Raw genomic sequence first — 13,537 nt, forward strand, 5'->3', positions numbered from 1 at the left:
CGCACCCAGATTGCCCCACAGATAACTCTCTTACCCCCACCTGGATCCCCCCACACAAAGTGCCTCTGCACTTGGATCCTGCTGCTGGGCTGAGCCTGCTCACACACACCTGGTGCGCCTGGCACAGGGGGGCAGGGCCCCAGGATATTTCTGGGGCAGGCCTGGCCCCTGCACTGTGTCAGGGTCGGGTGCAGCCTCACTGCCGAGTCCCTGTCCCGGGGTTGGGTGGGGAGGGGCGGGGAGAGGCTGCAGGGTAATCTCCCACCTCCATGCAACCAGTGGCCTGTGCTCCCAGCTGCCATGGTGGAGCCTCCACATTTATTTATTGACAAATAAAATTTGCAGAATTTTAAAATACTGTGCACAGAATTTTTAATTTTTTGGTGCAGAATCCCCTCAGGAATATGGGGTACTGTGCAGCTGTGATAGTGGGACTGTGAGGAAGGTGGTGGGTAGTGGGGAGGTCTATGGACAGGGGGTGCTGGGAGAGCAGTGTGATATGCAGAGTGCTGTGCAGTTGTGGTGGGAGGCCAGCGGGGGAGGTCTCTGGGAGGAGTGGGGGCTGGGCATAGAGATCTGTGGTGGGGGTCTCTGGGCGAGGGGGTACTGGACTTAAGGGTGGGGCACTGGGCGGGGAGTGGTGTGGTGCGGGCCTGCCCTCAAGGGGAAGGGGCATGCTGGCAGCACAGGGCTGGGCAGGCCACTGTGCATCTGGCAGCTGCAGGTTTGTAAACAGTGCCCTCCTGCTTGGCTGCGCAGAGCGAGGCTGCTCCCTCCGTGCTGTCCCTCATTGCCCCCAGCCCACCCTTCACTCTGGAGACTGACCATCCCACCCCCCTGCACCTTTCCCCATGAGGGTCCACAAATATGTTTGGCACTGGGCCCGCAAAAAGTTAATCCGGCCCTGCCCCAAGGTCCAACTGCCCAACCCCTGGGATTAGTGCTGACCCCTCAGTCTCCTGCGTAGTTTATGCACATCCCCTTCCAGAACTCCACCTTTGTGAGCACTTTGGCTTTACAGGTTAACTCTTCAGGGGCATGGCGATAGTGAAAGCAAACAGATACACAGACAGCCTTTGCATAGGATTCTAAAACACCACTGCTTTTTACTTCACAGCACAAGAGATACAAAGATCTAGACAAAATAATAAACATGCCTACACATATTTCCTTGCCTCGGTTTCCTCACCACTCTGGAGAGTTCTTTAGGCTTGGGCACAGCCCTCTGGGATGTGCAGAATCCTTCCCCTGCAGCTCATGTCTACTTTCAGAAACATGGAACCTCTCCCTAGGTCAGCTAGCTTTCCCTCACTGTGCCTGGGCCAAGGTTAAACAGGAAACCCTGCTATGAAAACCTGATCATTTCTTCCCCTTTCCGGCGCAAAATTTCCAATCCGTGTCGCCCAGAGTCTCTTGAGTTTATATATTCCCCTACCAAGATCTGGTTCCTTAGTTCTGTTGCTGGTGTTTTCATTCTTCTTCACCAGCCTCCTGCAGACAAGATAAGAGAAGACTAGTTCTCCTAAGCTCTATCTAACCCACTGTCCCAAGGTGTTTCCACCTGAATAAGCAGCCTTTAAGTTCTAACAATCCACTTTTGTATCTGGTCTGTAAAGGACATGACACAGCCCTTGTCCGCAAAGGGTGGATTCCACATAGGCAGAGGCATTCAAAAACACAGCAATTTCATCAGAACAACTTCACAGCATCAACCATAATTCACAAATTGTACAGATAGATTCCTGATGTGCTGATTTGAGGAAACCAGGAAATGGAGAATTAAAGTGACACTTCCCACATAAAACAGCCACAATCTCAACTATGCCCCTTTTCTTTCATATCCTAAGAGATCACAGTGCCTTACTCTTACTTCAGCTTTCTTGTCCAGTCTGATATCTACTAACTAGCTACAAGCAGAAGATATTGGAAGTGAACTGCTGTCTAGGTAAATGGTGTAGGCTGCAGAGTTTTGGTTTTGCAGAACATTGGTCCACCTTCTAGAGGAAAAGGGAGTTGTACAGTTTGGGTGGCCTCCACCTCAGTAGACAGGAAACCAATCTCCTTTGAGACAGGCTGGCTAGAGCAGTCAGGAGGCTGTTAAATTAATAACAAAAGGGGTGAGTAAAAAGAGGGAAGATGTGAGCACTCATCAAGCAGAAAATTGAGATGTGGAGAACAAAATTAATCAAAGAACCAAAGGACATGAAGAGAAGACATTCTTTAATTGACAATACACCAATGATAGGAGCATGGGTAACAAACAAGAGGAACTGGATTATGGACATAAATTCAATCTAGCTGGTATTAGTGAAACATGGTGAGTTGATTTACATGATTGGAATGTTAAAATCAATTATTACAACCTATTTAGGGAGGATCACATAGACAAAGGAGGGGGAGTGGGCTTCTATGTAATAAATGGCATTACTTGTTTCTGAGTCACTGACAACTCGGAAGAAAATGATCTTGAATACTTATGGAACAATGTACTAACAGATAAAGCATAAGATAGAGTATTAGTTGGTGTCTGCTACCAAATCATGATAGGGAACAGGATGACTGGCTCCTTAAGTACCTATTTATAAAGTGCTGAAAAAAAAGCTGCGTTATTATGGGGGACTTCAATTTGAGTGACATATGCTGGCGGTCTCATGCTGCCAGTACTAAAGCATCCTTGGAATTTCTTAATACTATAAATGAAAATTTCCCAACTCAAAAATTGTTGCATCCAACAGGGGGGAATTCTATATTAGACCTCATCTAGACAGAGAGAGAAACTGATCACATAACTAAAAATTAAATCTACTGTAGGTACAGTGATCATGACTTGATCACACTGATAACGTGTTAACAGAATAAAGTCCAAATCAGTAATATACGTACTTGATCCTTTAAAAGGGCCTATTTCACAAAGCTGAAAACAATTATGAGCCAGATCAACTGGGAGGAAGAATTTAAACAGAAAAATGTGAATGAAAACTGGGAATTGTTTAAGAACACTCTACTAGATACCCAAAAAACCCACAATCCCACAATTGAAGAAGTAGGTGTATCGGTTGAAAAAGTTGGTTTAGAGGGGAAGTGAAGGCACCTGTTAAAAGTATAGATCTATAACAAATGGAAGAGAGGGGAAGTTGGTAGTAATAAATATAAATCAAAAACTTGGAACTGATAAGGGAAGCAAGGGGACACAAGGAGAAATCTATGGCCAGCAGAATTAAGAACAATTAGAATGTGTTTTTAAGTATATTAGGACCAAAAAGTTTCCTAACAATGGTATTCGTTCATTACTAGATGGAAATGGTAGAATTACCAATAATAATGCAGAAAAGGCAGAAGTGTTCAATACATTTTTTGTTCTCTATTTGGGGAAAAAATAGATGATGTAGTCATGTCATATGATGATAACACTCTTTCCATTCCACTAGTATTTTGGGAGGATGTTAGACAGCAATTACTACAGTCGGACATTTTTAAACCAGCAAGTCCCAATAACTTACATCCAAGACTTTTAAAAAGCTGGCTAAGGCGCATACTGAGCCATCAGTGTTGATTTTCAATAAGTCTTGGAACACTGGGGAAGTTCCAGAAGACTGGAAGAAAGCTAATGTTGTGCCAATATTTAAAAAGGGAAAATGGGATGACCCAGGTAATGATAGGCCCATTAGTCTGACATCAGTCCTGAGCAAGATAATGGAGTGGCTAATACTGGACTTAATTAATAAAGAATTAAAGGAGGGTACTATAATTAATGCACATCAACATGTGTTTATGGAAAATAGATCCTGTCAAACTACCCTGATACCCTTTTTCGATGCAATTACAAGTTTGGTTGATAAAAGCAATACTGTTGATAGCTGGACTTCTGGAAGGCATTTGACGTCGTGCTGCATGACATTTTGATTAAAATACTAGAACAATATAAAATTAATATAATACACATTAAATGGATTAAAAACTGGCTGATAGGTCTCAAAATGTAATTGTAAATGGGGAATCATCACTTAGCAGATGTGTTTTGTAGTGTCGTCTTGCATAGATCAGTTCTTGGCCCTATGAATTTTAACATTTAGCATTTTCAAACAATGTATATTTTAATACAGCTAGATGTAAATATATACATCTGGGAACAAAGAATGCAGGCCATACTTACATGATGGAAGACACTATTCTGGGAAGCAGTGATGCTGAAAAAGACTTGGGGGACACATGGATAATCAGCTGAACATGAACTCCGAATCTGAAACTGTGGTTAAAAGGGCTAATGTTATCTTTACATGTATAAACAGGAGAATCTGAAGTAGGAATAGAGAGGTTATTTTACCTCTATTTGGCACTGATGCAAATGCTCCTGGAATACCGTGTCCAATTCTCATATCCACAATTCAAGAAAGAAAAATTGGAGAGCATTGAGAAAGAGTCATGAGAACGATTAAAGGATTACAAAATATGCCTTATAGTGATAGATTCAAGAAGTTCGATCTATTTAGCTTAACAAAGAGAAGGTTAAGGGGTGACTTGCTTACAGTTTATAAATACCAACATGGGGAACGAATATTTGATAATTGGGGTCTTCAATCTAGCAGAGAAAGGTATAACACAATCCAATGGCTAGAAGTTTAAGCTAGACAAATTCAGACTGGAAATAAGGCATCCATTTTGAATAGCGAGAGTAATTAATATTTGAAACAATTTATCAAGGACCGTAGTGGATTCTCCATCACCGACAATTTTTAAATCAAGATTGGATATTTTTCCAAAAAGATATGCTCTAGGAATTATTTGGGGGGAAGTTCTATGGCCTGTGTTATGCAGAAGGTCCGACTAGATCAGGGATCTCAAACTCAAATCACCACAAGGGCCACATGAGGACTAGTACATTGGCTCGAGCGCTGCATCACTGAAACCTTTTCATACAAAGATACAAAAGTATAGTCAAAAATGAAAACAATGAAGAGTAATATAGTATGCTATTAAAAGTCAATGTATTAATTTTTTAAAAAACTGTAATACGAAGAGGGGTTTTAATAAAATATAAACACCTGTAACTGTTCCTTATATGGTCAGTAACACTGATGATGATCTACACTAACAGTCTATCAACATACCTGTAATGGCAGGACCTTTTAAAGTAATTATTCATACAAAATATGTTGCCACTTTTAACAAACATTCTTCCCAACTACTCACAGCAAAGAATCATACATGCTGAACTTCATACTTCAGACTGCTCATCTAGACCGTGAGCCTCCACCCCTGCCCTGCCTCTTCCCTCCCCTTCCCCGCCCCCATTCCAACCCCTACCCCAAAGTCCCCGCCCCAACTCTGCCCCCTCCCTGCCCCTATTCCAACCCCTTCCCCAAATCCCCACCCCAACCCCGCCTCTTCTCCACCTCCTCCCCTGAGCACCCTGCGTCTCTGCTCCTCCCCCCTCCCCCCTGGAAAGCCCTAAGTGCCGCCAAACAGCTGTTTGGCAGCGGGAAGCGCTGGGAGGTAGGCAGAGGAGCAGGGATGCGGCGCGCTCGGGGGGGGAGGAGAATGGGGAGCTGGGGGAGAGGGGAGCTTGGCTGCCAGTGGAGTCGGCGCCTATGGCAGGTTGCAGGAAATAACTCCGCGGGGCCACATCCACATGTTTGAGACCCCTGGACTAGATAATCACAGTGGTTCATACTGGCCTTGGAATCTATGAAAGAACTTCCCAGTGCAATGGTGCTGCACAGATCAGAATGAGGGTTTATGGGAATGCATGAACAGAAGTGCTGTTTTAGAGTTCTCTTGGGCACAGTCAAAATGACAGATTAGGAAGAGGTAAGGTGCTGTTACATTCACACTGTAATATCCTCACACCCACCCTGACACCTTTACACTGTGTAAAAGGGCTGGAGTGGCATAAGGGATCATAAAAGCCCTGGTTCATGCCAGGGGAGCATTCCCCTGATGCAGGTACTGCACAAGATGGATATAAGGCTGCCCTTCAAAATCCCCTTTGCAAGGCCTGGGATGGTGTCATGCTGGAGGCAGGATTGTATTGGGGGCAGGGCCACAGTATGCAATGTTGTAGAGATTCGAGGCAGTGCCACAGTCCACAGGGCAGCCCCAAAAGGCTGTTATAACTTAGATAGGACCAAAGGACTCTCTAAGTTACACTGGGTGCCTTGGAGCAGACCAGGATTGTGAAGGTGCAAAGGTGACTCAAAGCCACTTTAGCGTTCCCTCCCCCTGGGCTGCGTATTCCATGCTGTGCCCCTATTTCCTATTGTCATGGCCACAGGGAATAAACCAAAGGCTTCAACTGTCAATTCAAGACCTTTCACCAATGTTTCATTCGATAGTTTAATCAATGATCTGGAAGTAAATATAAAGCCACAGCTGATTAAATTTGCAGAAGGACACAAAAATTGGCAGAGTGGTAAATAGTGATGAGGACAGGGCAAGTCATACACAGCATTCTGGACCCCTTGGTAGGCTAGACCCATTTAAATAAAACGTTTTAAATACAAATGCAAGGTCCTACAGCTAGGAATGAAGAATGCAGGCCATTCCTAAAGTGTGTGTGTGGGGGGGTTGTCCTGGAAAACAGTGACTCCGTAAAGAAATGAGGGGTCCTAGTGCACAAACAACTCATGAGCTACCAGTGCAGTGCCATGCCTAAAAGGGCTAATATGATCCTTGGCTTCATAAACACAGGACTAGTGAGTAGGACAGACAAATGGTTTTTCTTCATTACGGCATTGGTGAGATCAATAGTAGAATAGTGTGTCCAGTTCTGTGATCCGCATTTTAAAAATAATGTTGAAAAATTGGAGAGGGGCTATAAAAGGGCCACAAAAATTATTCAAGAACTGAAGAAAATGCCTCATAGTGAGAAGCTCTCTCTGTTTAGCTTATCAAAAAGAAGACTTGAGGTGACCAGATTATGGTATATAAATATCTTCACAGGGCATACAGGAACCAATGCTGGAAGTTAAAGCCAGAAAAAATCAAATCAGAAATAAGAGATACATATTTCTAACAGTGAGAGTGATTAACATTGGAACATACCAAAGGAAGTGCTGGATTCTCCATCTCTGGCTGTCTTCAAATCAAGACCAAACGCCTTCCTGGAAGATATGCTTTAGTCATCTACAGGTTATTTTGGCTCAATGCAGGGGTTACTAGCTGAAATTCTATGGTCTATGTTATGCAGGAGGTCAACGTAGATGATTTAATGGTCCCTTCTGGCTTTAAAATCTATTAATGTACTAGGAGGGGGGACAGCACCATTCAACTAAATACAGAACAGAAAAGAGGAGGAGCAGACAGGACTCAAGGATTCAGATTCTTGGTAAGGATGGTGGTGTAAGCTTTACAGAGCACTTGACTAACATCATCTTCCATGGGCATGGAAGATGATGCAATATGAAGGAGCCAATATTTCAGAATGAATGTCTATCTTGAGAGGAGAGCATTGAATTCTGTTGGAAGAGCAGGAGGACAGCCCCGCTGGAAGACCTTCACATGGCTGGGGTTGTACATTCAATTGTCTCTCTTTTGCCATTTCTCTGAACTACCCTTTCACCCGGGTTGCTACCTGCTGCTTTTGCCTAGGGCTTTGTTTCTTGAATTTGCTCACAACCTCCAAAATAGATTAAATGTTTCTCAGTTTCATCCACAATCTCCCTACTACCTTTCTAGTGCTACTGAAATCTGTAACAGTTTGTTCTACCCTCAGTTACAGAAAACGTTGTGACTAATTAAGTAGTTCAAGCAAACTCGTGTGCAGGGAAAAACAACTGCTACCCACTGTCTCCGGTAAATGCATTCTGTCTCAGCATGCTTCAATCACTATGGTTTCCATTTCATAACTGAAAGGAAAATGTTGGCCTTCTTTGGGCTGTCACAGCAACAGCAGGAGTAAAACTGAGATCCTCCTGCTCTAAAGGCACAAGTCCCAGAGACTTGAACTAAGGCATAAGCAACCATTCAGTATTAGCAGTACAGGGCCTATGACATACAGTTGAGGAGTTTTGATTCATTCAGACAGAAGCCAGTGACACATACACACACAAACCAGTTCATTAGAACATTATACAGATGTGTCCAAGGTTTCATATTTTTCTACAGCCGTAACACAGGAGAAAGAATGCCTGTATCTCCCCCAAGCAGCGTGAAAGCCCTGTAGCTGCTTCTGGTATTAGAGAAAGGAGGATTTTGTTATGATGGAAGTAGTGGATGGTATTGTTCTATCTGTTCTTTGAGTCTTCAGTATTGTCTACCATGTTGTACTCTATGTTTCCACAGAATTATTCCCTGACTGCAGAACTATTTGTCTATCACAGAATAGAGTGCGATCTATCTAATCTATCTCACACTCACTTCTAGGCTTTTGCAATTTATAAATACCTTCCCTAGATTTATAGTGACACACTGCATTCAGCTTGCATCAGGTAAGGCAAATGGTAATGCCAGATCGTTGACATTTACAAAGGTTTTTAACTGCTTTTCTTCTGCCAAAAATAAATTTGTTGTCCTATTACTGGATTCAAATGGGGAAAAAATTTTAATCCAAGAATTTACTAATCTTTAAACCAATTTTAATGTGACCATCACAAGGTTTCTGGGCACTATGTACAAAAGTAAATTAAAAAATATTTTCCCACAAAGGGCATCTAGGCTTCATCATTCTGTGTGACAGTATTACTTTGTGTTTTTCACCATTTCTTTGTTTCTTCTTTTTTCCCCAGCAAGGTGTATCACCAGAGCATTTTCATACCATCATCGTTGAAGGAAGGGTTGTGTGAAAAGATGAATCTTGCGTTGTCCCCTTCCTGAAAGGAAGCCAGTTTTTGGCCTCATTTTCTGGAGCATCTCCAGAGTCAGTCCTGAGGGAAACTAGACCCCAGACCATTAAAAACTAAGACTCTAATCTTGAATTGGATCTGGAACCAAATGGGAACCAGTGGCACATAGAGAGTACTGATGTAATGCATGTTCTTTGGTCTTTTTTGCGTCAAAGGTAATTTGCTAGTCATGCTTCCATGTGGCCCTCCCAACCTGCTCCATGTAGAATGCGTTGCAATAACTAACTTGAAGGTGCAAAGATGTGAATCACAAAGGCTAGATCCTCATCAGAGAGGAACTGGCACAGTCTCCTATCAGTCAAAGTGGAAGAAGGCATTCCTCTCCACTACTGCAATCTGTGTAATAGAGTCCAGTAGCTCCTCACGACTGTGTACCATTCCACCTTGGTAATATGATGACAGATGCCTTCAGTAGAGATGAGGTCATTGTTCCTCCAATTATCTCCTTCATTTTACCAGCATTTGGTGTAAAACAAGGATCTTGTAAACACACGTTGTAAAATGTGGGCCTGTTGTAACAAGAATACAATTTTTATATTTGTAGTTTCAGTAAACTCTATACTGTATCTTTTTGCTTTTATTGATATTTAATAAATATTGTAACTAGAAAGTGTTTTTCAGGTTGTATGAAAATTGCTATTAATCCACAAGAAACCAGAAAATTTGCTGCCAAAAATCATTTCCTGCCACAGAATCCAAAAATGCTTGAGGCAGGAGTAGGGTTGAAGATGTAGTATAATTGTAGTTATGACTCAGAACTGAAACTAACTGACACAACTGAAGGGGCTTGCCTTGTTTCTCATGGGAGACCATTCTCTAGCTTTCTACAAGCCTCAGTGATGGGAAATTTCTCTTCATAACCAGTCTAAATTTTTCTTTTCTTAAGTCCACCCCATTAGTCCCCTGTATGTCCCCTCAGATCAGACTTTATAATTCCTCTTGCTGCTTGATGTTTACATCTTTCAGATACTTGTACCCAGTGATTATTGTTTAGTCAAACTATAAATGTTTACAGGTTTCAGAGTGGCAGCCGTGTTAGTCTGTATCAGCAAAAACAATGAGGAGTCCTTGTGGCACCTTAGAGACTAACAAATTTATTTGGGCATTAGTCTCTAAGGTGCCACAAGGACTCCTCGTTGCTTTTATAAATGTTTAGTTTCTTTTATCTGTCCTCACCAACAAGCTCTTCAGCTTGTATTAATTTCCATTTCTCTTCTCTAAATTCCACTTCTCTTTCTTGTTCTGGTATAGAAGTATCTTCTACTATTTACAGGCTCACAGGTGCAGTCATACCAGAAAGCCTCCCCACTAAGCAGGGACAAGAAACTGACCCTACAGGGTGTGGAAACGGAGCCTACACAGTGTGTGGAAAGAAGGTGATTAAATGACTGGTTTTTGGCTTCCCCCACCATATTTGCTAAATATATTTTTCTTTTCCCCATCTCTGAAGGATGAATTCATGCAATGATGACTGGCATCTTCCCTCAGAGTTTATGGAAACTCACAGTTTGGTAGAGATAGAATGTGGTAGAGACATTCTCAGAAGAGTTTTCCATTGCATAGAAGCACTAGTTTCTGTCCCCCAAGACTACCAAATTTAGAGAATATTCACACTCCCCCAACACACCAAACACAATCTCATAGACATCTAAAGGTGCAGTGTAAAACTGCTGAAAGCACTATTAATAGATGTGGGGATTTTGATGGGTGTTCCCTGTATGACTTTAAACTGATTGCATTTTGAGTGAACATTACAGGCTCTACTAGGTATGAAAAATAGAAATTGTTCCTGCTCTGAGGCTCAGTATAGATTCCAGAATGTTTTCATCAGGTTAAACACTGGATGCATAATATGCCTATGCATCCTGAGTTCTACAATGAAATCTGTAGCGACTCTCAACTTTAACACAGAGATGTAACCCACCGTGAGTACAGATCACATTGTGGAGTACAACTTACAATTTGCTAATCCAAGTGAGCAAGTAAATGTTGTGCCTCTGGAAAGTGTTTAATTTTTAAGCATGCTCCTAAATCAGCAATGGTGAGTCCCACTCCCAATTACTCCTTAGTAACATATCCATGAGCCTGCTGATTTCAGAGCCTTATTGGCCCCATATCTCGATGTATTGATTCATTCTGATAGTGGTTTGGTATTAGTGCATATGCCTTGGCAAACACTTCTCTCCTACCATAGCAGCCCATTAGTCCACATTTTCTTTGATGTTCCTGAAGCATTTTTCCTCTATTTAATGTTTCTATTTCAGTTGAGAAAATCAAGTTGAATGTTGCTGACAGCACAGAATGGATATGAACAGCTAAAAAGAGAGGACAGAAGACATGTACATGGAGCTTATTCCAGAAAGAGAAATCAAACAAATTATTTGTGATGAGAATCAGATCAGATTTAGTTAATTTATCAGGTCTCAAAATTACTACTAAAAAAATACTATGCACTAGCCAGGGGGAGTTTAACATCTTCTGTCCAAAATTCAGGAAACCGAGATGTTTTTCACACATCATTCTGTTTTTTCTTTCAAATCTCTTTCAGGTTTATGGATTGAGGTTTCCAGGATACTAACCAATGGAAGGTGTGTCAGTGAGTGAGGTGGCTGTAAAATTCAATCACATCTATATGCTGTGATCCTGAGCTATCACTATGCTCTCAGCTACACATATATACACAGTTAGACAATTAACTTTCCCTATGATCCTTTCCCATTTTTCTAAATGAATACCTAAAGGTGGGCTCCTAAATCTTTGTTTTTAGGAGCCTAAATTAAATGGCCTGATTTTTTAAAGTGCTGACTACCAAGCAGCTCCTTACTGAAGTCAGTGCAAATTGCTGGTTATTCAATTTTTGAAAACCAGGCTTCTTACATTTAGATTGAGTTTAAAATCTTGGCCTTTCTGTTCTTCCACCTATTCAAAGAAGGAGCATATCTTTAAAAATAAAATAGTCAAAGCATTTTTATCCCCTAAATATGGAAAACAGAATAAAATCTTGTTACTAGCACAAATATTAATTTGTCTTAAATGTACATAAGTTCAGCTAAAAAGGAGGGTCTGTCCTCTACAGTGGAAAGAAAGGTTTCAGAGTAACAGCCGTGTTAGTCTGTATTCGCAAAAAGAAAAGGAGTACTTGTGGCACCTTAGAGACTAACCAATTTATTTGAGCATGAGCTTTCATGAGCTACTCCGATGAAGTGAGCTGTAGCTCACGAAAGCTCATGCTCAAATAAATTGGTTAGTCTCTAAGGTGCCACAAGTACTCCTTTTCTTTTTAGTGGAAAGAAAGGCTATTTACCTATTAAATGTAATTACTGGAGATCACTGTTTGTATGGACACCATTGAATAAGATGCATCACAGTGTACAAGCTTCGTATTTTCTAGTCAGCCTCATTCACTAGCAGAACACCTTCCTCACACTTTGACTACCTGAAACATCTGTAACTACCACTGCATTTGTTTCTCAGCCTTTATTCACCATAGACAGGGATCTTAAATGTCTCGAGGCATGGTGGCCAACACTTCCATGCTGTTCAGTTGTGGCTAATATTATTTTCTTAGCCAGCTCCACAGCATCTATCTGTATACTTATATGTCCCTCATCACTACAGTATCTTCACAATCATTAACAGATTTACCCTCACAACACCCCAGGAGGAAAGGAAGTGCTATCCCTATTTTTGGGATGGGAAGCTGAAGCACATAGCAGATTAGCCACGGCCACACACAGAACTTGTGGGAGAGCCAGGAACAGAAACCAGATCTCCCAAGTGCCAGCCCAGTGCACTGTTCACCAGACCATCCCTTCTAGGTCTCATCATGTTGCTGGAATGGAAACTAGGAGCTGTGTCTAAGCAAATTCAGTACTCTTGCATCCTGGGGCCTTGCTGGACCACAATCCAGGGCACTAGTGAGGGCAGCACTCAGGAGGTTCCACAGGGTGCTCTGTACCCACAAGGGGCTCCCAAATGGCTGGGGCTCCCAGTGGCATGAGATGGAGCAGCTGTGTTAGAGGGTGCGGGCAGGCTGGTGCGCGGGGTGAAAGGCATCCCCATCTGCCCCTGCCTGCCAGGTGGCCCGTTCACTGGGGGATGATGGCTGTCACACACGGAGCAAGCCCAGGCAAGATGTCCTATCCCACCTGGCCTAAGCCCCCATCCCCCCCACACCCCTCTCCTGCTCCATCCCCCTGGAGAACCCCAATATACCCCCGCCGTCCCTCCTGCGTGCGCTCCCATCCCCCTCCCGCCCCCCGTCCCCCTCCTGCCCCACCCCACGCGCCCGCGCGCCTCCATCTCCCTACGGTGTCCCGCTGCGCGGCGGGGGGCTACAGGCCGGGGAGCGGTGTCTGAGGGGTGGGTCCCCGCCCCCAGGCCCAAGGCCAAGGCCAAGCCCCGCCCCCCGACCGCGGGGCGCCTGGCTTGGCCGGTGCCCGTTAGTGTGGCGGCGCGTTCCCGGAACGCGAAGCTGGCCGCTCTGGCTGGGGCGCGCTCCCGTGATCCATCCGCCGCGGTTGCCAAGGCGCCGGCTCTGCCGTGCTAGCTTTGCGTCACGCGCGATCCACCGAGGCGGCGGCCAATTACAAAGCGGATGCTACCTATAGCAGCTGGGCTCCGGCGCCCGCGTGCGCCATGCAAATTAAGTGGGCGCGGCCGGAGGGGGCGTGGCCGGAGCGGGTATAAATAGGGCC

At 43.6% G+C, this 13,537-nt stretch overlaps 1 long non-coding RNA gene across 2 annotated transcripts; it reads right to left on the bottom strand.

Moving 5' to 3' along the window:
• Positions 1 to 1,101: 1,101 nt before the first annotated feature.
• On the bottom strand, positions 1,102 to 13,326 carry LOC140905547 (uncharacterized). Of its 2 annotated transcripts, none has more exons than XR_012156881.2 (4): positions 13,151 to 13,326; positions 7,042 to 9,349; positions 4,154 to 4,246; positions 1,102 to 2,094 (listed from the first exon to the last, which is right to left on the bottom strand). It is a non-coding gene; the product is annotated as an uncharacterized LOC140905547 (long non-coding RNA). The 2 variants fall into 2 exon arrangements; XR_012156880.2 differs by lacking the exon at positions 13,151 to 13,326 and adding an exon at positions 11,030 to 11,977.
• Between the last annotated feature and the right edge of the window lie 211 nt (positions 13,327 to 13,537).

Source organism: Lepidochelys kempii, chromosome 1 (assembly GCF_965140285.1).
Source record: "Lepidochelys kempii isolate rLepKem1 chromosome 1, rLepKem1.hap1, whole genome shotgun sequence".
NCBI classification, from domain to species: domain Eukaryota; kingdom Metazoa; phylum Chordata; order Testudines; family Cheloniidae; genus Lepidochelys; species Lepidochelys kempii.